The 26,668-nt window shown below is 40.1% G+C and overlaps 2 protein-coding genes across 3 annotated transcripts in view; one reads left to right on the forward strand and one right to left on the reverse strand.

Annotated features, from left to right (window-relative positions):
* The window catches only part of LOC132493134 (interferon-induced very large GTPase 1-like), a 33,305-nt gene extending 11,917 nt beyond the window's left edge, over nucleotides 1–21,388 (reverse strand). The window contains exons 1-2 of one of the 2 annotated variants that reach the window (XM_060103349.1): nucleotides 21,269–21,388; nucleotides 15,161–15,269 (exon numbers count right to left, since the gene is read on the reverse strand). The gene's annotated coding sequence lies outside the window, so the exon portion shown is untranslated. Of the gene's footprint in view, nucleotides 1–4,945; nucleotides 5,476–15,160; nucleotides 15,270–21,268 lie in introns of those variants that run through there. The other variant, XM_060103348.1, reaches the window with a different exon arrangement.
* LOC132493598 (olfactory receptor 10A4-like) overlaps nucleotides 1–26,668 on the forward strand; it is a 133,050-nt gene that overhangs the window by 64,148 nt on the left and 42,234 nt on the right.

The following is a 26,668-nucleotide window of genomic DNA, read 5'->3' on the forward strand; positions in this document are numbered from 1 at the left end:
TTGGCATACACCAAGGAGGGCAAATAAATTCACAATCAGACATATCATAGTGGAACTGCAGAAAATAAAACAAAACAGCAAAAACAAAGCATTTAGAGAAAAACAGATTTTATCTTCAAATAACTAATAATTAGAGAGAGGGCTGACTTCTCAGCAGCATTGATGGAAGCCAGAAGCCAGTGGAATGGCATTTTAAATGTATTGAAAGAAAATAGTTGACAAACTCGGATTCTATACAGAGTTAGATATCCTTAAAGAGTTACAGTGGAAGAAAGACATGATTGAAAAGAACACATTGACAGAGTCTGCTACTTGGAAATGCACATTGAATGAACTACTAAGGCATGTTTTTTCAGGAGAAGGAAAATATCACCAACAGGTCCTTGCAGTATTTGAGAGGAGGGTCAAAGATTCTATTGATTTTGGTGCCATTTGTTAAGTAGAATATATGTTGCAATTTCTAATATAATGTCAAACAGAAGAGTAACTGTCAAACTAACAGAGAAAAAATGAAATAACAAAAACACTTGATCATACAGCTTATCAAAATTTGTGGGCTACAGTGAAAGCAGTGCTTAGAGGGAAATTTACATTGAATGCATATATATGAAAAAATTATCTGAAATCAATAATCTAAGTTTCCACCTTAGGAAATGAAGAGAAAATTAAATTTAAATAAGCAAGAGAAAAGAAATAATGAAAACTAAAGCAGAAACCAATAAAATTGAAAACAGGAAATCAATAGAGAAAATCAATAAGACCATAATTTGATTCTATGAAAATACCAACAAAAGTGATAATTCAGACTATGAAAAGAAAGAGGGAAGGCACAAATGACTAATACCAGAAATAAAATAGGGGTTATGAATATGAATCCTATAGACATTAAGAGGATGAAGAAAAGAGTACTATGAACAACAGTTTGCTCTCAAATTTGATAACCTAGATGAAATGCACTAGTTCCTTGGAAGACAACAAGCTATCATAGCTTACATGAAAGGAAATAGGTAATCTGAATAGGCCCGTGTGTATTAAAAAAAATTGAATCAATAATTAACAACCCATCCAAAACAGAAAGCATCAGTCCCAGTGGGATTCACTGGTGAATTCTACCAAACATTTAAGGAAGAAATTGTACCAAATATGTACAATCTCTTTCAGAGGACAGAAGCAGAGGGAGTACTTCCTAATTTAATTCATGAGGTCAACATCACCCTGATACCAAAATCAGTCAAGGACATTACAAGAAAGAGAACTATAAACCTATATCTCTCATGAAAATAAAAGTAACAAATTAAATCTAATAATGTGTAAAAGAATAATCCACCACAACCAAGTGGGATTTATCTCAGGTATGCAAAACTGATTCAACATTCAGAATCAATTAATGTAATACAACACAACAGACTAAGAAGAAATATCACATGATCATATCAATATATGGAGAAAAACTATTTGACAAAATCCAACACCCATTCATTATAAAAACTTTCAGCAAACTAGGAATAGAGGGGAACTTCTTGAACTTGATAAAAAGACACTAACAAAAACCCTACTGTTAACATCACACTTAGTGGTAAGAACCTAGAAGCTTTCCTCTTAAAATGGAATTGGTAAAGGAATCCCGTTTCATCACTCCTATCACACATCCTGTTGGAAGAGTTAGCTAATAAGAAAAGGAAATAAAAATATACAGATTGGGAAAAAATAAATAACACTGTATTTGTTTGTAGATGACATGATCGTCTATGTAAAAAATGTCAAAAAATCAACAACAGGGCCTCCCTGGTGGCGCAAGTGGTTAAGAGTCTGCCTGCCGATGCAGGGGATACGGGTTCGTGCCCCGGTCTGGGAGGATCCCATATGCCGCGGAGCGGCTGGGCCCGTGAGCCATGGCCGCTGGGCCTGTGCATCCGGAGCCTGTGCTCCGCAACGGGAGAGGCCACAACAGTGAGAGGCCCACATACCGCAAAAAGAAAAAAAAAAAAAAAAATCAACAACAGAAGAATCTCCTGGAACTGGTAAATGAATATAGCAAGGTTGCAGAATGCAAGGGTTAACTTACAAAAATTATTGGTTTTTTTGTATGCTAACAATAAACAATTGGAATTTGAGATTAAATACACAATACCATTTGAATTAGCACCCTCAAAAAAGAAATACTTAGGTATAAACCTAATAAAATATGTTCAAGATCTATATAAGGAAAACCACAAAACCCTGAAGAAAGAAATCAAAGAATATCTGCATAAATGGAGAGAGATTTTGTGTTTAATATTAAGACCAATTCTTCCCAACTTAATCTATAGAGACAATGCAATCCCAGCCAAAACCCAGCAAGTTATTGTGTGGATATCAACAACTTGATTCCGAAGTTTACAAGGAAAGCAAAAGACCCAGAATAGCCAACAAAATATTGGGGGAAGAACAAAGTCAGAATACTGACACTCCCAGATTTCAAGACTTACTATGAAGCTGTGAAGGTGCTTTGTGACCACCTAGAGGGGTGGGATAGGGAGGGTGGGAGGGAGACGAAAGAGGGAGGAGATTTGGGGATATATGTATATGTATAGCTGACTCACTTCGTTATAAAGCAGAAGATAACACACCATTGTAAAGCTATTATACTCCAATAAAGATTAAAAAAAATAAAAGTATGGTACTGGCAAAAGAAGAGACTAATAGAATTGATGAATGGGCTAGAAGATCCAGGAATAGACCCACACAAATATAGTCAACTGATCTTGAGAAAGGAGTCAAGGTAATCCAATGGAAGAAAGGATAGTCTTAACAAAGGGTGCTGGAATAACTGGACATCTACATGCAAAAAAATGAATCTAGGTACAGACCTTGCACTCCTCTCAAAATTAACTCAAAATGGATTGTATTACCTAAATGTAAAATGCAAAACTATGAAACTCCTAGAAGATAACATAGGAGAAAGTGTAGGTGACCTTGGGATCGACGATGACACTTTAGATACAAAACCAAAAGCATGATCCATGAAAGAATAAGTTGATAAGTGGACTTCATTAATTTTAAAACTTCTGTTGTATGAAAGATACTGCTTAAAAAAAAAAAGGAAAGATAAACCAAAGCCTGGGAGCAAGTCTTTGCAAAATATATATCTAATAAAAGGCTGGTATCCCAAATGTACAAAGAATCCTTAAAACTCAACAGTAAGAAAACAAGCATCCCAATTAAAAATGGTGCAACATTTTTGAACAGATATTTTACCAAAAACATACAAATGGCAAATAAACATGAAAAAATGCTCACCATCTTTGTCATTAGAGAACTGCAAATTAAAACAACAAGATGCCACTACACACCAATTAGGATGGTTAAAAACTCTCATACATTGCTGCTAGGAATGCAAAATGTTACAGTTACTTTGGAAGACTGGTTGGCAGTTTCTTACCAAAAAAACCCAAAACCCAGTACTGTTACCATATGATCCAGCGATGAAGCTACTTGTATTTACTCAAATGAGTTGAAAACTTAAGTCTACACAAAACCTCCCCATGATGTCTATAGAAGCTTTATTCATATTTGCAAACTTGGATGCAAACAAGAGGTCCTTCAGTAGGTTAATAGATTAACAAACTGTGGTACATCCATACAATGGATTATTATTTAGCAAAAAAATAATTGAGGTATAAAGTCATGAAAAGACATGGAAGAACCTTAAATCACATTGCTATGTGAAAGAAATCAGTCTGATAATGCTACATAATTTATGATTCCAACTATATGAAATAGTGGAAGCCAAAACTTTGGATACTGTAAAAAGATCCGTGGAAGCCAGGGGTTGTGGAGAGAAAAAAACGGTGCCAATAGACTTGCTTGATGCAGGGTTGCCACAAACCTTCAATCTGTAATAAAACACAACACCCGTGAAGTGCAATAAAATGAGATATGCCTCTGTACCTATTAGAATGGTCAAAATCCAGATCACTGGCAACACCAATTGCTGACAAGGGTCTGGCATGAAAGAAGCTCATATTCATTGCTTCTGGGAGTGCAAACGGAATAGCTACTTTGAAAGTCAGTTTGGTTCGTTCTTACAAAACCAAATATTCTTTTTCCTTATGATTAGCAATCATGCTCCTTGTTATTTACCTAAATTATACCTCACAAAAGCTGGCACACAGATGTCTATAGCAGCTTTATTTATAATTTCAAAAACTTGGAAGTAACCAAGATATCCTTCAGTAGGTCAACGGATAAATAAACTGTGGTACATCTAGACAATGGAATATTATTCAGTTCTAAAAAAAATGAAAAGAATGAACTGAAATTAAATGAAAAGAAATGAGAAGACATGGAGGAAACTTAAAAGTATATTTCTAAGCGTAAAAAGCGAGACTAAAATGCCTACATACTTTATGATTCCAACAGTATGACATTACGGAAAAGACAAAACTATGGTGTCAGCAGAAAGATGAGTGGTTACAAGGAAAGAATGAGTGGGAGGAGTACAGAGGATTTTTAGGGCAGTGAACCTATTCTGTATATTTAAGGGTTCGTTACACTTCATTAGACGTTTTTCAAAACCCATAGAATGTGCAAGACCTATGTAAACTAGGTACTCTGGGTGTTAATTGATTTTTCAATGTGGGTTCATCACTGTAACAGATGTGCCACTTTGTTGGGGGATGTTGATAATGCAGGAGATGACACGTGCGGGGGCAAGAGGTATATGGGAAATCTCTGTAACTTCTGCTTATTTATGTGTAAACCTAAAAGCGCCCTAAAAAATAAGTTCAATAAAAATAAAGCGGACTTCCGGGTAAGATGGCGGAAGTGTAAGACGCGGAGATCACCTTCCTCCCCACGGATACACCAGAAATACAGCTACACGTGGAACAACTCCTACAGAACACCTACTGAATGCTGGCAGAAGACCCCAGACCTCCCAAAAGGCAAGAAACTCCCCACATACCTGGGTAGGGCAAAGCGGAGAGATTCCCGCACAGAGGATCGGTGCCGAGCGGCACTCACCAGCCCGAGAGGCTTGTCTGCTCGCCCGCGAGGGCGGGCGGCGCTGGAGCTGAGGCTCGGGCTTCGGTCAGAGCGCAGCGAGAGGACTGGGGCTGGCGGCGAGAACTCAGTCTGAAGGGGGCTAGTGCGCCACAGCTAGCCGGGAGGGAGTCCGGGAAAACTCTGGAGCTGCCGAAGAGGCAAGAGACTTTTTCTTCCCTCTTGGTTTCCTGGTGCGCGAGGAGAGGGGATTAAGAGCGCTGCTTAAAGGGGCTCCACAGACGGGCGCGAGTCACGACTGAAAGCGCGGAGCCCAGTGACGGGCGTGGGACGCTGGGGCTGCTGCTGCCGCCGCCAAGAAGCCTGTGTGCGAGCGCAGGTCACTGTCCACACCGCCCTTCCGGGAGCCTGTGCAGCCCGCCACTGCCCGGGTCCCGGGATCCAGGGGCGGCTTCCCTGGGAGAGCGCACGGCGCGCCTCAGGCTGGTGCAACGTCACGCCGAACTCTGCCGCTGCAGGCTCGCCCCGCACTCCGCGCCCCTCCCTCCCGCCCGGCCTGAGTGAGCCAGAGTCCCCGAAGAGGCTGCTCCTTTAACCCTGTCCTGTCTGAGCGAAGAACAGACGCCCTCCGGCGACCTACACGCAGAGGCGGGGCCAAATCCAAAGCTGAGACCCAGGAGCTGTGAGAACAAAGAAGAGAAAGGGAAACCTCTCCCAGCAGCCTCAGAAGCAGCGGATTAAAGCTCCACAATCAACTTGATGTACCCTGCATCTGTGGAATACATGAATAGACAACAAATCACCCCAAATTGAGGAGCCAGGAGTCAGTGCTGTGCCTCTGAGGTGGGAGAGCCAACTTCAGGACACTGGTCCACAAGAGACCTCCCAGCTCCACATAATATCAAACGGCGAAAATCTTCCAGAGATCTCCATCTCAACACCAGCACCCAGCTTCACTCAACGACCAGCAAGCTACAGTGCTGGACACCCTATGCCAAACAACTAGCAAGACAGGAACACAACGCCACCCATTAGCAGAGAGGTGGCCTAAAATCATAAAAATAAAGCAAAATTTACAGAATTACTTGGTGAAATTGATAATCCACAGCTACTTTAGGAAAGGTTTAGTATTTAGTATGTTTTTTGGTACCTGATAAACCAAGAAAAAATAAGTAAATACAAAGAGAACTCGAACAATATGATTAGCAGCCCAACCTAATGTCCCCATGTAGAACACTGCTCACAACATGTTTTCATTGTGTCTCTAATGAGTTGTAGAAAGCCTTTAGGCTGGGCAGGGGACAGCCACGTGTTTGGGGATTGTTGGTGGATAGTTGAGGGGAGAGGAGAAGAAAGTTGAATACCTGGGTGAGGGCATGAAGACATGCATTTGGAGAGCCAATCTAGGGATCAGCCTAAGAGATGTGGTCTTCACCAGCCAGAACTCCCCATGAAGGTGGATCAAAACACGATGTCCCAATTGCACTCATCACCTGATTTCCAAACCTCTCCCTCCTTTTGTTTTCCCATCACACTCATCCTATTTTAATTTTTCCAGTGTCTCCGGTTCCAAATCGTCACCTTTGACTTCTGTCTCTCTTTAGCTCACTACAGCCAGACATCATATTCTCAAATTTTTCCATCCAGTTCAAACCCATGTACATATCATAGACTATGTGCCAGGTGTTCTGCTCAAAAATGGTGTTATAGGCAGGAATAAGACATGGTCAGAGAGGGTTCTGCATCAGTCTAGGAGGAAGGAAATGATGAGAGTAGTCTAGGAGGAGGGAGAAACAGAGCTTTAATTGGATCTCTAATCCTCATTAGATGACTTTACTTCTTGGTTCTCTAGAGAATGCATAAGGTGTCATGAAATGTAGATAGTTCTGATGCTAACCATGGGAATCTTTTGAAGCATTCCTCATTTGTTTCTAACTTTTCTAGTTTCTCTTAAAGTTGTGTTTGGTTTTGGGTGCCCACTTTCTATCTGTGATCCAGTTCTTTCACTTTGTACTTGGTGTTGGTGTTTGGTGGTGTTGGATTAACTTCTGTGGGTAGGAATATGTCTCATACTAATTACAGACTCATTTCCAGTTCTGGCTCCTGTCTGGATTCACCTTTAGACCACATATATCCCCCAGTGATAATGGGGGGATAGTGGTATGGGCACATTTGTTTTCTGGACACCTTATTTCATAGTTTTCCATCTATAACTTTTCACTGTTGGGCATCTACTATATATTGGGCATAGATTATCCTATATATCACCTGTATCAATTTGCTCATGAGTCTATTACCTATTCCATATACACACTGCCACTGGGCCTTCATCTTTGCTCTGGTATATTCAATAATTTTTTTCCTCTCTTGTAATTCCTTTTCCACATTGCATCCAGAGTCATCCTTTTGACATCCAAATTTAAATCATGTATTGTTTTGTTTAGAAAACTGAAAATTCTACATTGTCTCATGATAAAATTAGAATGACTTATCATTCAAGGCCCTTATACTTTAACAAGAATTATACTCTACCGTACCTTTCACAACCACTCCTTTTCCTTTTCCTAATACTTACCTCACTCTCTCCCTTAAAAACCACACTCTGCCATCTTCCTTCATTCTCATGGCATTCTTGACTCTAAATATTACCCTAGATGAGCCTTTCCTCCCCACCTTTTCTGCCAGAGGTTCTATATTCCTTCTTCCCTAATTCAAGTTTCTCCTTATTTGTGAAGCCTTTCATTAATCTTTAGGTTGAGTACATAGCTCTCTTTTCTGAGCTATCAATAGTACCTTGTACTTATATATATTATATAGATTTTCCAACTGTTTTTTTTAAAGCTTTTTAAAAAATTTTATTTTTGTCTTCATTGGGTCTTTGTTCCTGCACATGGGCTTTCTTTAGCTGTGGCAAGCGGGGGCTACTCTTTGTTGCAGTGCGCAGGCTTCTCATTGTGGTGGCTTGTCTCGTTGCGGAGCACAGGCTCTAGGCACGTGGGCTTCAGTAGTTGTGGCTCCCGCGCTCTAGAGTGCAGGCTCAGTAGTTGTGGCGCACGGGCTTAGTTGCTCTGCGGCATGTGGGATCTTCCCAGACCAGGGCTCAAACCTGTGTCCCCTGCATTGGCAGGCGGATTCTTAACCACTGTGCCACCAGGGAAGCCCTCCAACTGTTTCTTAATTACCTGTTTAGATCGTGTACTCCCCTTCTTCCCACCCTTGTAGCTATTATGCATCAACCACCATGTCAAATTCATGTTTTGATCTTAAGAAGTCTTATAGTCTAACCTTGTGTCTGTTTTTAGTCTCTGCTCCTTTTGACTTTTTTCATCACTGTTTCTTTTTCAGTCTCTGTGTCAATTCTTATACCCCTTTCTCTTCCATTTCCCTTCTTTCTTACCAACTTGTCTCTTTAAGCCAAGCTCCTGTTTTCAAGTTGTTCCAGACATATGTGCATATAGAGTGGGTTCTTTCCCTGAGTCTCTTAGAGTTAAGGCTGACTGCTTTTAGTTTAGGCTTTGGCTTCCTGTGTAGCACAGGGTCTGATTTAAAAATAAGATAAGGAAGTAAAAGAAAGAAAAATTTTTTACTGTGTTTTAACATTTGTTATTATTTTGCAAAGACTCAAGGATCTTGAATTATGTGTTTAATAATGACTCAAGTTTAAAAATTATCATAAAAAGAGGACTACTGATTATAAGGTGGGTTGTCCTGTGTGGGTATGAGTGTGAGTACCCCTGGGTGGGGCATCACACATATAAGCCCTATTCATCACCCAGCTGTCAGGGTCAGCCCTTCCTTCACTTCTACCAACTGCTGTGGAAAGGCTTTCAGTTTTAATTCTCTCTCTCTCTCTCATTTCCCAGAAACAATAGTTTCTCTTTTCTTTTTAAGTCAGCAGTGCCTTGGCAATGATAGAAAACTTTTCCACATAAAGAAATGTTGCCATGTCTTATAGATCCTGTCTCAACTTCATTCTTGCAACAGAATTTTAATTTTATCTAAGTTTCTTTAACTTCCTAGAAATAAACATTTCTGTCTGGCCAGTGCTGTTTTTACATACTGTGACCCTAATTATAACTATAATTATGATGTCTAAAATTATAATAGAGCCTGAGAAATTTTGGTTCGTGCATTTTCTTCTACAAAGGCTTGATTTAGAATATTATTTGACATTTATCATATGGTGATACTGTAGTCTTTTATTAATTTGCCTGCTGAAAGGTGCCTGAAATCTTCTGGAGCTCTGATAACTGAGAGTTAGAGTGGCTAAGGGTCTATCTTTTGTGAGAAGCTCTCATTGAGATCAGAAATGGGTTAGGTGTAGGGGAGAAGAATAGTTGATAAAAGGGTTAGAAAAGAATCCAAGAGCGTTTTTAGGGAGGAATAAAATCTCAATCATAGGCCTTCAGTTCTTGGCTGGGTTTGGAGACCTTTCTTATAGACATGCTTTCAGTGCTTTCTCAGAGACCTCTGTAAACCTGTTATGCCCTCAGTGACCATATTTCATGGTATGATGGAACCAGCCTATACTGACTAATGAGAACCAAATGTCAAATGTTCAGGAATTTTGTAAGGCAGTTATTAAGCACAGCCATTATGAAAAATAAATTATATAGTAGCACGTCCGCAAATATGAGGGGATAAGTAGCTCCAAGGGCGCATCCTTCTACTGAAACAATAAACGAGCAAGAGAAAAAACATCAGAATCAACTTTGTTGGAAATCTGGAAAATAATCAAAGGTCTATAGTAACCAAGTATCTGCTGATCAAGAAAAAGGCAACGTTGGGCTTCCCTGGTGGCGCAGTGGTTGAGAGTCCGCCTGCCGATGCAGGGGACACGGGTTCATGCCCCGGTCTGGGAAGATCCCACATGCCGCGGAGCGGCTGGGCCCGTGAGCCATGGCCGCTGAGCCTGTGTGTCTGGAGCCTGTGCTCCGCAGGGGGAGAGGCCACAACAGTGAGAGGCCCGCGTAACGCAAAAAAAAAAAAGAAAAAAAAAAGAAAAAGGCAACTTAAAAATAGTAGGGGAGTGTTGTGGCATTTTTACTTGCCTTTGGGCCACCTTCCTCCCCTGCTTGAGGGAATCTTGAAGATACCAGCCCACGTTGTCATTGTGAGACCCTTGTCCCTGCTTTCAAAGGGAGAAGAGCAGACCTTGATCTCAGAGAATTGTGTTTGTCTATTTGGAGCCCTCTGGGGACTATCTGAAGGACTGACGAAAGGCAATTTTGTTTTTATTTGCGTAGCACAGAGCTTCTTCAGGGCACAAAAGCAGCCAAGTGGAGGGCATTCCTTGGAAACAAGAAAGGTAAATGGACAACCCCTACTGTCTGGGGGAAGATGTTAAGGTTGAGACAAATAATAGACATGCTGAAACTTGGTAGGAAAGACTGGTGAGAGAGATTTTGTGTGGAAGTGGAACAGCAAAAAGTTCCGTGTGTAGGATTTATACCTCTAAATGATCCTTGGGTTCAGAAGCAGAAAGTGAAGGCTAAGGCAGAGTTGTAAAGGGCCAGGTTAAGCATTGGAGGAATGCTAAACACTGAGCCAGTATGCAAAGCGAGGTGTTTTTTGTTTTGTTTGTTTTTTGTTTTGTCTTTAGGCAAAAAAATCTCAATCAACACATAAGCTCATGATAAGCTAAAGAACACAATTCAGAGAGCACAAACCACAAATATCTTTAGAGAAAAAGGTAGAAAAGTACTAAACATATAACCAAAACCCACAGGAACAAACCAAAACAAACCCTGAGCACGAGAAAGATTATGATTTCAAGAGTTACCTTATTATAAAATTCAAAATGTTCAGTTTTCCACAAAAAAAATTTTAAAACGTACAAAGAAACAAGAAAATATGACCCATTCACAGAAAAATAAATAGAAACTATCATGAGGAATCAAGTCATAGAATGTATTCAGCAAGGCCTTTAATTCATCTGGCTTAAATATGCTCAAAATGCTAACGTAAATCATGGACAAAGATTCAATAACACCAGGGGAATGATGTGCCCCAAATAGTATATATTTCTGAAGAGATACAAATTATAAAAAGGGACCAAACAAATTCTGGGGTTAAAAATTACACTAACTGAAATGAAGAATTCACTAAGAATTTCAACATCAGATTAGAGCAGGCAGAATTAAAAACCAGAGAAGTTGAAAATAGGTCATTTAAAATTATCCAGTTTGAGGAACATAAAGATGAAGGAGTGAACAAAAATGAAGAGAGCCTAGGAGACCTGTGGGACACCATCAAGCATACCACATACAGATAATGGAACTTGCATAAGGAGACAAGAGAGAGGAATGATGTAAAAGAATTTTGAAGAAACTATGCCCAAAAAGTCATAATTTGATTAAATACATAAATTTACACATTTAAGAAGCTCAGTGAACTTTAGGGAGGAAAAACACAAGAGGTCCACACTGAGACACTTTATAATAAAACTTTTAAAGGCCAGAGACAAAGAGAGAATCTTGAAAGCAGCAATAGAGAAGTGACTGTCATATACAAGGGAGACTCAGTAAGAAAAAGACTGGATTTCTTAGCAGAAACCATGGAGGCCAGATGGCAGTGGGATGACATATTTAAAGTACATAAAGAAAGAGAGAACCCATAATCCTATATCTGGCAAAACCATCATTCAAAAATAAAGAAGAAGTTAAGACATTCCCAGATAAGCAAATGCTGAGGGAATTCATCACTAGTAGATATGTCCTACAGGAAATGCTAAAGGGAGTCCTTCTGGTGGAAATGAAAGAACACTTGGCAGTAACTTGAAGCCACATGAAAAAATAACACAGGTAAAGAAATATATAAGCAGTATTACTGTATTTTTCATTTGTGACTCCTTTTTCTTTCCCAATTTGATGGAAAGACAAATGAGTAAAATGATAATGATAAATCTATGTTAAATGAGCACACAAAGTAGAAAGATGTAATTTGTGACACAACAACATAAAGGGGAGGAGGGATGGAACAGTGTAGGATCAGAATTTTTATATACTTATGGAAGCTAATGTGATATTAATTCAACATAGATTGTTACAGGTTTGAGAGGCTAATTGTAAGCTCCAGGACAACCAATGCTAAAATAACTTTTAAAATATACAGAAAAGGAAATTAGAAAGGAATCAAAATCATACACTACAAAAAAATCAAACACAGAAGAAGGCAATTAATGGAGACCTTGAGGAACAAAAAAGATATGAAACATATAAGAGACAAAGCAAAATGGCAGAATAAGTGTTTCTTTATCAGTAATTTTTGTAAATGGATTAAACTCTTTCATTAAAAGGTAAATATTCTCTCAATAGATAGAAAAACAAAATGCAATTATATGCTGTCTGGAAAAGACTCATTTTATATCCAAGATATATAGGACAAAAGTGAAAGGATAGAAAAGGGCACTCCAGGCAAATAGTTACTAAAAGAGAACTGAGGTATCTATGCTAAGATCAGACAAAATAGACTTTTAAGTCAAAAATTGTTACAAGAAGCAAGGAAGAACACTAAATATTGATAGAAGTGTCAACCCATCAAGAAGATATAAAACTTATAAACCTATGAACCTAACAACAGAACTCCAAACCATAGGAAGCAAAAATTGAGAAGTGAAGACAGAAATAGACAGTTCTGAAATAATAGTTGTAGATTTCATTGCTGTACTTTCAATAATGGATAAAACAACTAGGTAGAAGATCAGTAAGGAAACAGGGTAGTTGAACAACACTGTAAACCAGCTAGACCTGACAGACGTAAACAGACTCTCCATTCAACAACAGCTAGCAGTGTTTCTGCTGAACAAATTTTCTCAAGAACTTTGTGGATCTTCTGTAGATTTCAGTGGGGTTCACTCCTTTAGACAAAAGCCGCTTCTATGGTTCTTTTTCAGACAAATCCTTCTGGAAAAGCCTTGGCCTCCCGCTGAGATGGTAGGAAACAGTGACCAAAGCCTTGGCCTCCCGCTGACATAGCAGGGAACAGTGACCTTAAGCTTCCTAGAGGACTTCTACTTTGGTTGATGTCTGTGAGGCAAACGCTTATCTTCTTGAAAGGACCATTTTTGTGCCTGATTCCTTTACCTTTTAATCTTTCTGAGGTTTTAGGAAAAGGTTGTACAATCATAATCAACAGAGATTCAAGACTGTGAATCTCTTTATTCTAATGGGTTTTGCCCTTTGCAGAGGCTGAGAAATTTCAAAATTGTAAGGCCTTGGCTCCTTTCTGTTTAACGGTTCTTTCCCCAATTTATCTTTCTTCTCTCACATTTTATCATAAGCAGCAAGAAGAAATCAGGAGGCACATTTAACACCTTACTTGGAAGTCTCCCTAAGTATAAAACCAGCTTTTAAGTATTTCCTTGTACATAACTCCAGGACATAATTTTGCTAAGCTTTCTATCACTACATAACAAGAATCCTCTTCCTTCTGTTTCTAATAACATGTCCCTCAATTTCTTCTGAGCCCTCACTGCAGCATACCTAAAGTCTGGATTTCTTCCAACAGTCTGTCAAAGGTATATAGGCTTTCTCTGTCATGCTCTTCAAAGTTCTTCTAGCTTCTGCTCACTTGCCTGATTCCAAAGCTGTTCCCAAGTTTTAGGTACCACTTCTAGGCACCAAAATCTGTATTATTTTTATATTATCGTATAATAGATTGCCACAAACTTAGTATCTTAAAAAACACACACATTATATCACAATTTCTGTCAGGAGTCTGACATGGCTTAGCTGGGTCCTCTGCTCAAGGTCTTACAAGGCAGCACTCCAGGTGTTGACTGAGCTGTATTTTCATCTAGAGCCTCAACTGGAGAAAAGCTGCTTTCAGCTTATACATGTTGACACAATTCATCTCCTTATGATTTTAGGACTGTCCACAGTTCCTTGCCACATTATCTTTTCTGTAGGCCCTCCCTCAACGTGGTAGCTTACTTCTTTAAGCAGGCAGGAGGGAAAATTATCTCTAAAGAAAGGCCGAGTCACTCTTTAAGGTCTTTTCCCTGATTAAGTCAAGCCTACCCAGGATAATATTCCTTTTGGTTAGTGCAAAATCAACTGATTTGGGACCTAAATTTCATCTGAAAAATTCCTTCATCTATGCCACATTCTATTAGCTAGCAGCAGGGGAAGGGCATTACATAGGCCTCGAATCATGGAGCTACCCTCATCTGTGTGCCAAGTGACAAAATATGTAACACGCTCAGCCCAGTGTTTGACCTATTCTAAGGGTTCAATAAATGTTAACTCCTCCTATCATTTAATTTTTCTAAAGCCCTGTTGAAACCACAGTCTCAGTGCCCAAAGGGATGTGGGACTCAATGAGGTAAACCCCACTGAAGGGGAGGAGGACCTAAAGTAGGTTTCTACCGCTAAGCCAAGGGAGAATCTGATTCTCCTAGTAATAAGAGCATACCTCACATTTTAGGAAAATCTGGAGAGAGGAGCTGTTACTGGGGACTTGAAGAGCTAAAGCAGAGAACTTAGAAGGAATACATATGAAGATTAGGTTCCAGGGAACTTTTCAGTGCATCAAGGTAGAGTGTAGAAAGGAATTAAGGGAAGCATAGCCCAGGGAGTGTATGCCATGGAAACAAGTAGGGTGGCTGTTACCTGGGGAGACATATAACCTTCAAGACATCCTTTTAGTTGGCCAAAGGGACTTAGAGTTTAGGTGGCTCAGGATTGTAACTGAGCTATTCTGTACATGGAATTCATTTGGTGCCTACACCTATTCTAGGTGGTAGAGGCAAATTTTCAGAGAGGATATCTAGTTAAGATTGGCCTAGGAACCAAAGTAACCAGAAAAGTGGCAAGTGTAATGGGGGAAAACATCATGAAAAGAGACAAGGGCTGCTCAAATGGGATGAATAAGGCCCAAGGGCCATAGGATCCTATAGGACCAGGAATGGACATGTAGGAAAACGAGAAACTCCCCAAGGTAGAGGAGCAGGCTCTAATCTGCGGGAGACCATGAAAACTGAAAGTAGAATGGCAGACCCACCATTCCAGGGAGCATAAATATAGGGTTTGATGACAATATATCAAGTACAATAAAGATTGGGAAGCTTACATACATTGGGGAATGAAAGGATCAGTCAAGACAGAAGGGTCTAAATTAAGGCCATGCTTTTTTTTTTTCTTTCTTTCTTTTTTAATTTTAACTAGAAACTACATACCACAGCTGCAGTCAGGGATGCTGATCCTGAAGGTTAACTTTCAGAGGTGGCTTCCTGTCTCCTGGTGCTTCTGCCATGAGATAATGGGAAATATTCGCCATAGAAATTGCTGCAACATGGAAAATAACTTTCATCATTTTGGTGTAGACTGAAAGTTAAGGGAGATGCTGTGTCTCTTTTCTGCTAATGTTTTAGTTATTTTCTTGTTGTCTCAGAACGAGGAGTCTCTTTCCTGTGGGAAAGGTGGGAGACTGTAGCCCAAAGAAAGCCTCTTCGGCCTTTGAAATCCCATAGCCATTGACCTCCAAATAGGTTAGGAAGGAACCAAAAGGGTAGGACAGTAGCTGCAGCTGCTTTTTCTTTCTAAGACTTAGGACTAAGCCTGTTGAGCTAGAATTGTCATAGCTGTCATTTCAAGGGCACAGACAAAGGCACATAGGGAGGAGGGCAGACTCCTCAATGATTGTCTCCACTGGACAGGCTGGTTCAGATTTGGACAGATATTGTCCTGACACTGGAGTTGGGGAGTCTGTGTGTCCTGTTACACTGTCAGGCTCTTCTCACTCTGCATGAGTAAGTCTGCTGGGCATTGAATAGGAGTTGAATGTGTCAGAAAACATTTTTCAAGATGACCTTCCCTGAAGGGAGCTAGCAGACCATGGATATATCCCCACATTAGGAGATGATCTGCCAGTGATTTGGGAGCATTGGTTTATACCACAGTGGACACAACCTTTGCTCACAAAGCAGAATGGTACAAGTAAGACTTTATATTGACTAGAGAAAGTGTATTGTGGAAATCAATCCATATATTTAGTCCTTGCTAAAGACTGAGTCCCTGGTATTTATGTAACCTAACAAAATGATCTCTGCTGAAGACTAATACAGTGGCCTTTACTAGGTGTATGTAGGTCCAGACACACTAGTATTTTCCTCAGAAGTAAATCAGTTTTATAGTTAAGGTGTATACCAGGATCCCTCCTTCTTACCCCTGTCTAGAGTGTCCGGGAAGAAATCCTTTGAAGTCACATAAAAATTCAACTTTGTGAGTTCCAGCAAGGATCTATTAACAGTCAAAGACTAACATCCTTGTTCAAGACCATGTTGTGTCTTTTCACTGACTTATTCTCTAAGAAAAATACATGTAAACTAGTGTGTATATCTGAGTGCTGTGTATAAGGCACTTGTTCCAATAGTTTCCCAAGGCAACAAGCCATTCTTTGTAGCTTTGTGTGCCTCAGAGCTGATACTGAGGTTGTGTCAATGAAAGAGAAGTAGAGATATGGGTAGTAGGAAGAAGGATGAGGAGAAGAAAAGATGTCTTTTAGTTCTTGTCTACTTCAGTGTTGCCTACAGTGAAGGACTTGTGGCCTAGAGGTAGATTATTTGCCCATACTTTGTGGTGCTGGAAAGATTTTGACAATGATTTCTCCACCTAGCTTATCATACAGTTTTGGTCTATTTGAATGCCAAATTATAGAGATAGATTTAAAGAAGGCAGAAATTGCAGCAAATTAACGGAGGTGTTAAGGATTATAATGTCCTCACTCCTCTGACTGATCGAACTGGACTTGGTTTTAAACCAATTTAAAGTTAAAAGTATGAGTTAATCTTTCAGAGTAGTTGTTCTCAGTCTTTATTTTGGATAATGATCACCTGAGGACATCATAAAAATGTGGGTTCCCAGCCCCACTCACAGAGAATCTGACATGGGGTGTCTAGCTTATTGCTCAGGAACTATGGTTTTTATAAATCCCCCAACTTTAATTTTATAAATGCTATCAAGTGTTCAATCATATTTTGAAAAAAAACCCCAACCCTATTCTAAGGAGACATTTTTAATGGAGAAAAGATGGGTGTGAAAAAACTAAATTTGCCATTCCTGTTGGCCTGAACATGAAGATATCTCCTTTGAGATTCTTTACTTCTTAGTTTCCAACTGAAGTGTTCTTTCTGTCTCAGTATTTGAATGAATACACATGAAGGTTCCACTACTATGCTAGAATGTTCAACTGAGGGATCTTTAAGAATTTAACTTCAAAGTATAAAGACACGGAAAGGGCTATGAAGAGCTAATAAAGCTCATCAAGGAGACAGGGAGGCTAGATCCAGAAATGCTGCCAACATGTGACTGAGTCTAATATGGTTTTTAGAAGGAGAGATCAGAAAGGATGTTTGAGAAAAATCATCAAAGAAACAATAGAAGGATGTTTCCCAGAGCGGCAGTATGGCCTGATTCTCCATAATGAAAATATACATCAAATGTTGTACAGAATTAATAACAACAACAGTAACAACAACTCTAATATATCCTGGAAATATTCTCCTATTCTTAGAATAAAGAGTAAAGAGTTTGAATATTAAACAAATGAAAAATCTGGTTTATTTGCAGATAAGTTTAAAGCAGACTGATATCAGAGAAACAATAGAAGAATCTAGGGAGCTCCTCTTTGTTGACCATCTCTTCTCTCTGTACCCATCATGATAATGTGCCTTTGAGTGAACTAGATCATACAAGTACCATGGATTGGAAGTTTGGCAAAGATTTAAAAAATTTCAGCCTTTTCAGCATTTCCCTTCCCTAGTGGAGGGAAGCAAACCATAAACTTGTAAGTATTTGAATAAGCAAAATAATTTCAGATTATTTTAAGTGCTAGGAAAGAAACAAGCAGATAATGGGATGGAGAGTAAGTTGAGGCTGCTTTCGATATGTAGTTAGAGAATGTGTGTTCAAAGGCTCTGCTGCTAATCGTGAGCTGCTTTAGGCTCTTTATGTAGTGTCCAGCCTTTCCCAGTTTCTGTCAAATATAATGATCCACCAATGCCACTTCTGAGTATTTATCTAAAGGAAAATAAAATACTAATTTGAAAAAATCCTCCCTCTCCCCCACCAGGTTCATTCCAGCATTATTTACAATAACCAAAGTTGGAAACAACATAAATGTCCATTGATGGATGAATGGATAAAGAAAATGTGGTACATTTCTAATGGAATATTATACAGTAGTAAAAAAAAAAAAGGAAGGGGGCTTCCCTGGTGGCGCAGTGGTTGAGAGTCCACCTGCCGATGCAGGGGACACGGGTTTGTGCCCTGGTCCGGGAAGATCCCACGTGCCACAGAGCAGCTGGGCCCGTGAGCCATGGCTGCTGAGCCTGCGCGTCCGGAGCCTGTGCTCCACAATGGGAGAGGCCACAACAGTGAGAGGCCCACATACCGCAAAAAAAAAAAAAAAAAAAAAGGAAGGAAATTCTGCCATTTGTAACAACATGGTTGGACCTTGACGGCATTATGTTAAGTAAAATAAGTCAGACAAAGATAAATACCATATGATCTTACTTGCATATGGAAATGAAAACAAAACAAAACCAAAAACAAATGAAATGATACAGAGAACAGGTTGGTGGTTGCCAGAGGTGGGGGAGAGGGAGGGCAAAATGGGTGAAGGACAAAGGCTGAAATTTCCAGTTATAAAATGAATGAGTCCTGGGGATGTTAATGTGCAGCATGAGACTATAGTTGGTAATACTGTATCATGTATTTGAAAGTTTCTAAGAGGAAGACCTTAAAATTTTTCATCATAAGGAAAAATAAACTATAACTGTGTGGTGATGGATGTTAACTAGACTTTGGTTATCATCTTGCAATATATACACATATGGAATCATGTTGCACAACAGAATAATATTATATGTGAATTTTAGCTCAATAAAAAAAAGTAATAAAATTTTATCTTGCCTCTTAGTCTCTGCCTCCTATTATAGATTTTATTATTCCTTTAGCTCCCCTTTGGACTTGTTGGATTAACTGTGTTGAACAGCTTATCCAGTTAGAAACTCATCCTGAATTCCTAAGTCTAGCCATTTGGGGGTATCCATTCCTTTTTGATGGGGAAATGGTGATGTGGGCACCTTTTATTTCTTGGAAGCCCATTTTCCCTACTTTTTCCCCTAAACTGTGGTCCTTGTTAGTTACTTACTAAATGCTCGGCATTAGTTTGCCCTATTTATTTGACTGCTCTGTATGAGAAGCTCTTGAATCTGTTATCTCTATCCTTGTTGTGGTCCATCTTTCACATTGCATCCTGAAACTTGTAGGTAAATCATTTACTTGTTTACAAAACTTGAAAACTCTTCATTGGTTTATGATATGATCAAATTACTGGGCCCTGGCATTCAAGACCCCTCACAATCTGGCAACAATTAACCCAATTCCTTTTACAACCACTCTTTTTCCTTTTCCTAACATATAGTTCACTTACTTCTCTTAGAAACTATACTCTGTCATCTGTCCTGTCTCACAGTTTTCTTAATCCTGTATGTTGAGGGGGAGCAGAATATGCCACCTCCAAATCTGCCACTTTGGCATGTGGATTGTTTTGAGCTGAAGGCAATTAAGACCCAGCAGACTCAGGAAAACTTTTTTTAATTTTTTTTGGGGGGGGTACGCGGGCCTCTCCCCGTTGTGGCCTCTCCCGTTGCGGAGCACAGGCTCCAGACGCGCAGGCTCAGCAGCCATGGCCCACGGGCCCAGCCGCTCCGCGGCACGTGGGATCCTCCCGGACAGGGGCACAAACCCGTGTCCCCTGCATCGGCAGGTGGACTCCCAACCACTGCGCCACCAGGGAAGCCCCAGGAAAACTTTTTACCTCTCCTTGAACTGCCTAAAAGAATCATATAGAGGGCCTGTACCAGAGAGAGCTATTACCAGAGACAACTTTTTATATCAGAAAGATGTACCTGCATGGCATGGCAAACATTTGCTTACCAATCAATCATTTGCTCTTCTCATCTTCTTGTGAAATGTCTTCCTCTCCTTTGAAGCCCTACACTCCTACTTCCTTCTCCTTAGCTTGGGATAGTATATATGCCTCAACTGCCAGATTGCTTTGAGTCTTCATGTCTTGGTGGGGATCTTGTAAGTATGTAATTAAACTTAATTTTCTCCCGTTAATCTGTTTTATGTCAATTCAGTTATTAAACCAGCCAAAAAATCTAGAAGGGAAATTGTTTCCTCCCCTAAGGTATTATGTTACATGAGCACTTCCCAGGACATTATGCTCCTAACCCAATTCAGGTTTCTCCTTATTTGTGAAGCCTTCCTTTATTCTTCCAGGTCGAGTTAGTTCCTCTCTTCTCTGTGCTTACCATAGCACCTGTTACTTACATGAATCATAATAACAAAGTTAAACTTTTCTTGAGTCCTTTACTCCTGGAAAGCAGTGATGGTTAAAAAAATCCATCCACCCTTTTGTGTTCTGAGAATTCGTTTACTGCAAAGAGCCACCTTTCCCCATATGACTTATATAAACTCATCTGTGTGTCCCTTTATTACTTATAGGGAGGCCAGACACAGATCACCGCCCCCCTTTTAAATTAACTTTATTTATTTATTTATTTATTTATTTATTTCTATACAGTAGGTCTTTGTTGGTTACCTATTTTAAATATAGCAGCAGACACAGACCCTTTAAATTCCATTCTTTGCCTCATAAAGGATTCACTGAGCTGTTTGTCCCCCTGATCAATTGGAAAGTGTTTGAAACTAAACATTAGTTAAAATTCTCTCCTTTTCAGTCCCCTTAACTTTGACCCACCCTCCTCCTGACCCTGCATACAACCTCTCCTTAATGATCCCTTCTAAGGATAAAATATTTCCTGATTATCCCACTCTCTCTGTACTGTGTTCTTCTTAGCCTGCTGACCCTTTCCTCTAAAAGAATATTCCTTTCTGCCTGGACTTCGAGATGCTTGAAGCTCTATGTTTGGATTATTTTCTCTCTTTCCCCTATTTAGTCTCTTTCCCCTATTGCAATAATCCTTTTAAATAGTCTCTTTTTACCTAAGTCTAGAATTATTTTTAGTTGACAATAAAAATTACCAAGTTGTTTGTCTGTTTGGATAATGTACTCCCTTTCCCCCAGATTTGGAGCTGTTTATTGGAACAATGAGAAAGCCAGGTTCCTATTTGTGTTCTTAGCACGCCTTAATCTGCCTGTGTCTCTGACTGTCCCTATGCCTGTTTCCATCAATTTCTGCTTTTATTTTAGTCTCTGAGTATGTCATTGTATCTCTTCGTCTGTCCCATTTCTGTCCTTTTCCTTCACCTACCTGTCTTCTTGAGGCCAAGCTCCTGTCTTCAGGTTGCTCCAGAGGTATTAGAGAGAAAGTAAAGCTGGTTCTTTCCCGGAGTCTGGTAGTTTGCTGACTGAAATCTTCAGCCTAGACTTCAGCTGCCTCTGTGGTAAAAGGGCCTTATTTTATCCTCCAAACAGGAAGTGAAAAACTGGTTTCATTTTTGTTTTTCTTTTCTCCCTTTAAAAAAGATCAGCTGATTTAAAGGAATCCTGCTTATTTATTTATTCATTAATTCATTTATTTGTTTATATTGTGATTCCTGGGTGTTAAAATAACTGCAAATGGAAGACTAATATTGGTATATGTGTGTGCATGCATGTGTGTATCAATGGTGGAATGGGGTGAGCACCAGATAAAGAACATGGGAGAAGCAGGATAGGGAAAGAATTTAGGAGAAGAGACATGGGCACATTCGAGTGTCTTCCTCAGGGAAGTTGCTTTAACTGCTTTACTGTTCTAGCTCTCAAGTCACCCAAGGACAAAGAAGAAGCATGCTCTCAGTGCTAATGGAACTTCTTAGGTTTTATTTCCTATAAAAGATCTCGCTAGAACTTGCTGTTTTTTTTGGTTTGTTTGTTTTGTTTTTTGTGGTTGATTTGAAAATTAACCATGTTTCCAACATTGTATTAGCTGATTTGGATGATTCAACACTACCGTGAGATAAATTCTTAACAGCATATTTTGTGTTTATGGTGAGAAAGAGAATTTTACAGTTGTCTATATTTTATATTAGAGCTTTTTAGTAATGTTAAAAATCTGACTGTTTTCTCACACCTAAATCCCATGTAAAGCATTTTGTTTCATTGATTATTATCTTACTCCATGATTTAATTCATTATAATTTTGCTTGTATATCAGTACCTCCTGCTCCAGTGTTCTTCTGTTTCAAGCTTTATACGTCTACACACGTCTTCTTGGAGGTGAACATCATACTCATTTTTCCCAGGTCCTCTAGAAATTCTACCCACATTGTTTCATATTTCCCCTTCCCACTCCCAGCACACCTGCGCATCTCCACTACATGGACCTATACTGAGCTCTTCTGCACTGTGCTCTCAGAGCAGTTATACCACTCTTAATGATGCTCCTATCATGTTGTGCTGCACTGTAGCTGTTGCTTGTTTATCTGATTCCTCCCATCCCCCAAACCTGAAACATCCCACCTCCCTGTGTTCGTCCCAGTTGTGGGGGATCTGTCTTCTTCATCATTATATCCCAGATGTAGTGCATGAAACATATAGATGAACAAATGTGTGATGATTGAATAAGGAAATTATCATATCTGTCAGAGCTTGTTTCCTTAGTTATATGTGAGGATTTTTTTTTTTTTTTTCTTTTTGCGGTATGCGGGCCTCTCACTGTTGTGGCCTCTCCCGTTGCGGAGCACAGGCTCCGGATGCGCAGGCCCAGCGGCCATGGCTCACGGGCCCAGCCGCTCCGCGGCATGTGGGATCCTCCCAGACCGGGGCACGAACCCGTATCCCCTGCATCGGCAGGCGGACTCTTAACCACTGCGCCACCAGGGAGGCCCCATATGTGAGGATATTAATAGCTATTTCAGTGAGTTGACATGAGGCACAAAGAAGGTGTAAGGGCAGCTGGCCTGGTGTCCTTCCAATATGACTTCACTTTTCCTACTTTTAGAATAGGAGTGTAGGTGTTCTCTAGTAAACAAGAGTTTAAATGTCAGTCATTAATTTGAGTCCGCGATCCAACAGTGACTAGCTATGTTTGCTTATGTCTTGAGTGTGGAGAGGGCGACCTAAGTAATGAGAAGCAGCCAGGTGGTGGAATGAATTTGTGCCAGTAGCACTACCCACCTCACATACCTTAATGAGGATAAAATGAGATAGGTTAATCCCACCCAGTGCTTGGCCTGCAGCAGACATTCAAATATGAATTCTCTTTTCCCCAGCACATAATTTGTTTGAAGATCTAATCTGTCAGAACAAGAAACATCAAGTGGAGTGTCTTCAGCTGCAGTGCTCCTTCCAGTGTTTAATTTGATTAAGATTTCAGTAAATGTATAAATTAACGAAGGAATTAAAGCAATCCCGTAGAATCAAAATCAGATTCACAAACAGGTTCATTTCACCACACAGTTACCTCCTGTTCCTCCAGGTCAACCCCCAATACAGAGGACAGACTCTTGGTTTCATCTTTTTAGTTTTCTCTCAGTTCCAAGAAATGTTTGTTTTTAACATGAACTTTGCTTAAATGGTTAGTGAATGTTTTTTGAAAGATGTTTTCTCCAGGCTTTCTTGTTTCTTTTTTTACTGCCAGTTTTTAACTTATGTTCTCTTTGAAAAATTCTAGCCTTATTCTGAATAAACTGAGGGAAAAGGAATTCACCCAGACCTCTGCAGTGATACTAGAGAGAGCCAGTAATCCACCCAGGGTTCCATCCAGGACTGGAACCAGAGTGAGGCAAGAGAGGAACCCAGGGTAGAATGGAAATTGAGAGTGAGAGAGTGCTTAAATTTTGTACTTTAGGTGCCTCACTTGCTTCACCCTAACTTCAGCCCTACTTTCAGCTTCGGCTAAAAATCCTGAGGAATGGGCCAGTCCATCTCTAATCCATTGATTACAGAGAGAAGGGCAGCTGAGATCACTGGGCCTCTCTTGCCTGGCATTTTACCCTGATCCTTTCCTTTTAGCTGGCTCATCTTTGGCTAAGAGAATACGTCTTTTGAGGGAGTCTTTTGAAATCTGGTGGGTGATACTTGCCAACGAAGAAAGGGGGTGGGGGGTATTTCTCCTCTTGCCCTCTTCTTTCTTTTGCCTAGTCAAATAATTAAAATGACATAAGACAGATTAACAGTAGAAAATCAAATTTAATACATATATATGGAGGATTAACATAAGCATGAGAAATTTGAAAGACAGTAAGGCAAGATGAGGTACATTTATTTATCTTACAGGACTAAGGAGAAGGAGGTAGGGGTCTCAGATTTCAAAGGGAAGTAAGGTGATTCACAGGGCAATATAGAGATTTAACGTTTGTTAAACAAATGTTTGCTGGGCCATCTAGAGAGAATGGGATACAGAAGGACTTGGATCAAACTGGCCTTGCTAAGTTCCTCCCTGTCTACCACTCCTAGTTCATAATATACTGTAGTTATCTATAGTGTTATATAGTTATCTGTAGTGATATCTCCCTCCTGGAACAGTCTGTCTGCATTAAATTATCTTAGGCAGTTAGGTGGAAGTTCCAAGGTTCTTCCTGAGTCCTTTGGGCCTTGCTTGTCTTCAGCTGGAAATAATCTGCATGCCAGAGTGGCATGTCTTGGGGCAACCTTCACTGAATCCCATCAAAAGAGAGGAAGACAGGGAAGAAAAATCAGATAACCTAGGTGTTTTAGTAAAAACACAGTTTTCCTTTGTTTCAGTGCCAGATGCATGGAGGGTTTTCTCCACAGCAAGCAATTCTGCAGCACCAGCCCGTTGTCCTACAATTTAACTTGATTCTGACACTATGTGTCTTCCTAGATATACTGTTGGATCCGACAGTTTAAGGGCTCAGTCCCAGGAGACTGCCGCTGGCCTCAGATCCCAATTGCAAGTAGTAGGTCCCCAGGTTACCCTCAAGTTCTGTCTGACTTGGCTACAAATCAGAAGTTCCCTAGACCACCTCTTCAGGTTTGATGTATTTGCTAGAGCGGCTCATAGAACTCAGGGAACACTTAACTTATGTTTACTAAAGGCCTGGGTGGGTTCTGAGTGCAGGAGATTCTGTCTCTGTGGAGTTGGGGTACATCACCCTCTTGGTATGTGGATGTGTTCACCAAACTGAAAACTCTCCAAACCCCATGCTATTGGGATTTTATGGAGGCTATCACACATAATATTGATCTATTGTTAATTTCATTTCCAACCCCTCTCCCTCTCTGGAGAATGGAGGGTGGACGCCTGAAAATATGAAACTTCTAATCATGGCTTTGTCTTTCTGGTGACCATCACCCATCCAGGAGCCCACCCAGAGTTGCCTCATTAGAACAAAATATACTTCTACCACTCTTACAACTTAGGAATTTATGAGTGAACCCTGTGTCAGGAACTGGGACAAAGATCAAGTATATACTTCTAATTATAAATCACTGTATCATACAGGGAAAGACACAAGGCATCAGATCCTGCCTTCAGTGGACTTCTCTCCCTGTCTTTCAGGGCAGTGCCCAGCTGCAACCAGTAGTGCTTTGCTTGCCAGACAAGGTAGAAAGGAAGAACATCCTCCTTTTCTCCTGTGAACCCTGAGATTTTCCTGCTTCTGCTGTCTGATCATACTTCCAATCTACTCACTTCAGAAAACGTGAATGTCTGAGAGAATATTCAGGTGACATTATCATTGCAGATGACAGGGATACAAAAATTTGGGCTGACTTGTCCAGTTAAGGGATAGCTATTGACATTAGTCTCCTTGAAGTCATGTATTTATATGGAAAGTGGACTCAAACTCCATTGTCACCACTTTCTAACTATGCAACCTTGGGCCACTCATTTAATCTTTCAGTTTTTCAACTAAGCTGGACCCTATGAGGCCTTCCCAGGACAGAACTGCCTGCCCTCCCAAGTGCTCAACCTGCCTTGTTTGTAGAAAAGCTTTAGTCTCCCAGGAGTCCCCTGAGGAGGCCTGGCTCAAGAATTAATGATTGAAAGAATGTAAACTTGTAGTAACAAAAAAATAGCAGTTGGGCCAGGAGAACTGGTAACAATGCAAACAATAGGTCAGCCATATAGCAAAGTCACAATCTTTAGTTCCCTCCTGAAGTACATAGATAATGGTGTCTGATGCAACTTCCTGAGTTGTTTTGCAGATACTATAAAACACCCACCAGATTTAAGAAGTTAACTGCATGATGACTGTGAGCACGTGGCCCCCAGACCGACTGGAGTCTGAAGATTGATGATGTTAACCCCTGTGAGTGACACCACCCTGTTACCTCACCTTCAACCAATCTGAGAATTATGCACAAGCTGATCATGCACCTGTGATTCTCTCCCTCACCTTGCCTTAAAAAAAAAGACTTTCCTGAAATCCATTGGGGAATTTGGACCTTTTGAGCATTAGCTGCTCATACTCCTTGTGTGGCCCTGAAATAAACACAGCACATTCCTTCACCACAACCTGATGTCAATAGATTGGCTTTACTGTACGAGTGCTAGTGGACTCAAGTTTAGTTCAGTAACATTTCATCTTACTACTTTTCATTGTATTGATGAAATGAGACAATTCTGGGCTTAACCTGAAGTAGGGGCTCAAAAAATTAATTCTTTCCATCTCTTCTTCCCATTCAAGTCCTGCTTAAAGGACCCTCCAGTGTAAACTCCATCTCAGCCTCAGAAGGGGATATTGAAACTGTTTATGCAAAACAG

The sequence above is a fragment of the Mesoplodon densirostris genome, chromosome 7, assembly GCF_025265405.1.
Source record: "Mesoplodon densirostris isolate mMesDen1 chromosome 7, mMesDen1 primary haplotype, whole genome shotgun sequence".
NCBI classification, from domain to species: domain Eukaryota; kingdom Metazoa; phylum Chordata; class Mammalia; order Artiodactyla; family Ziphiidae; genus Mesoplodon; species Mesoplodon densirostris.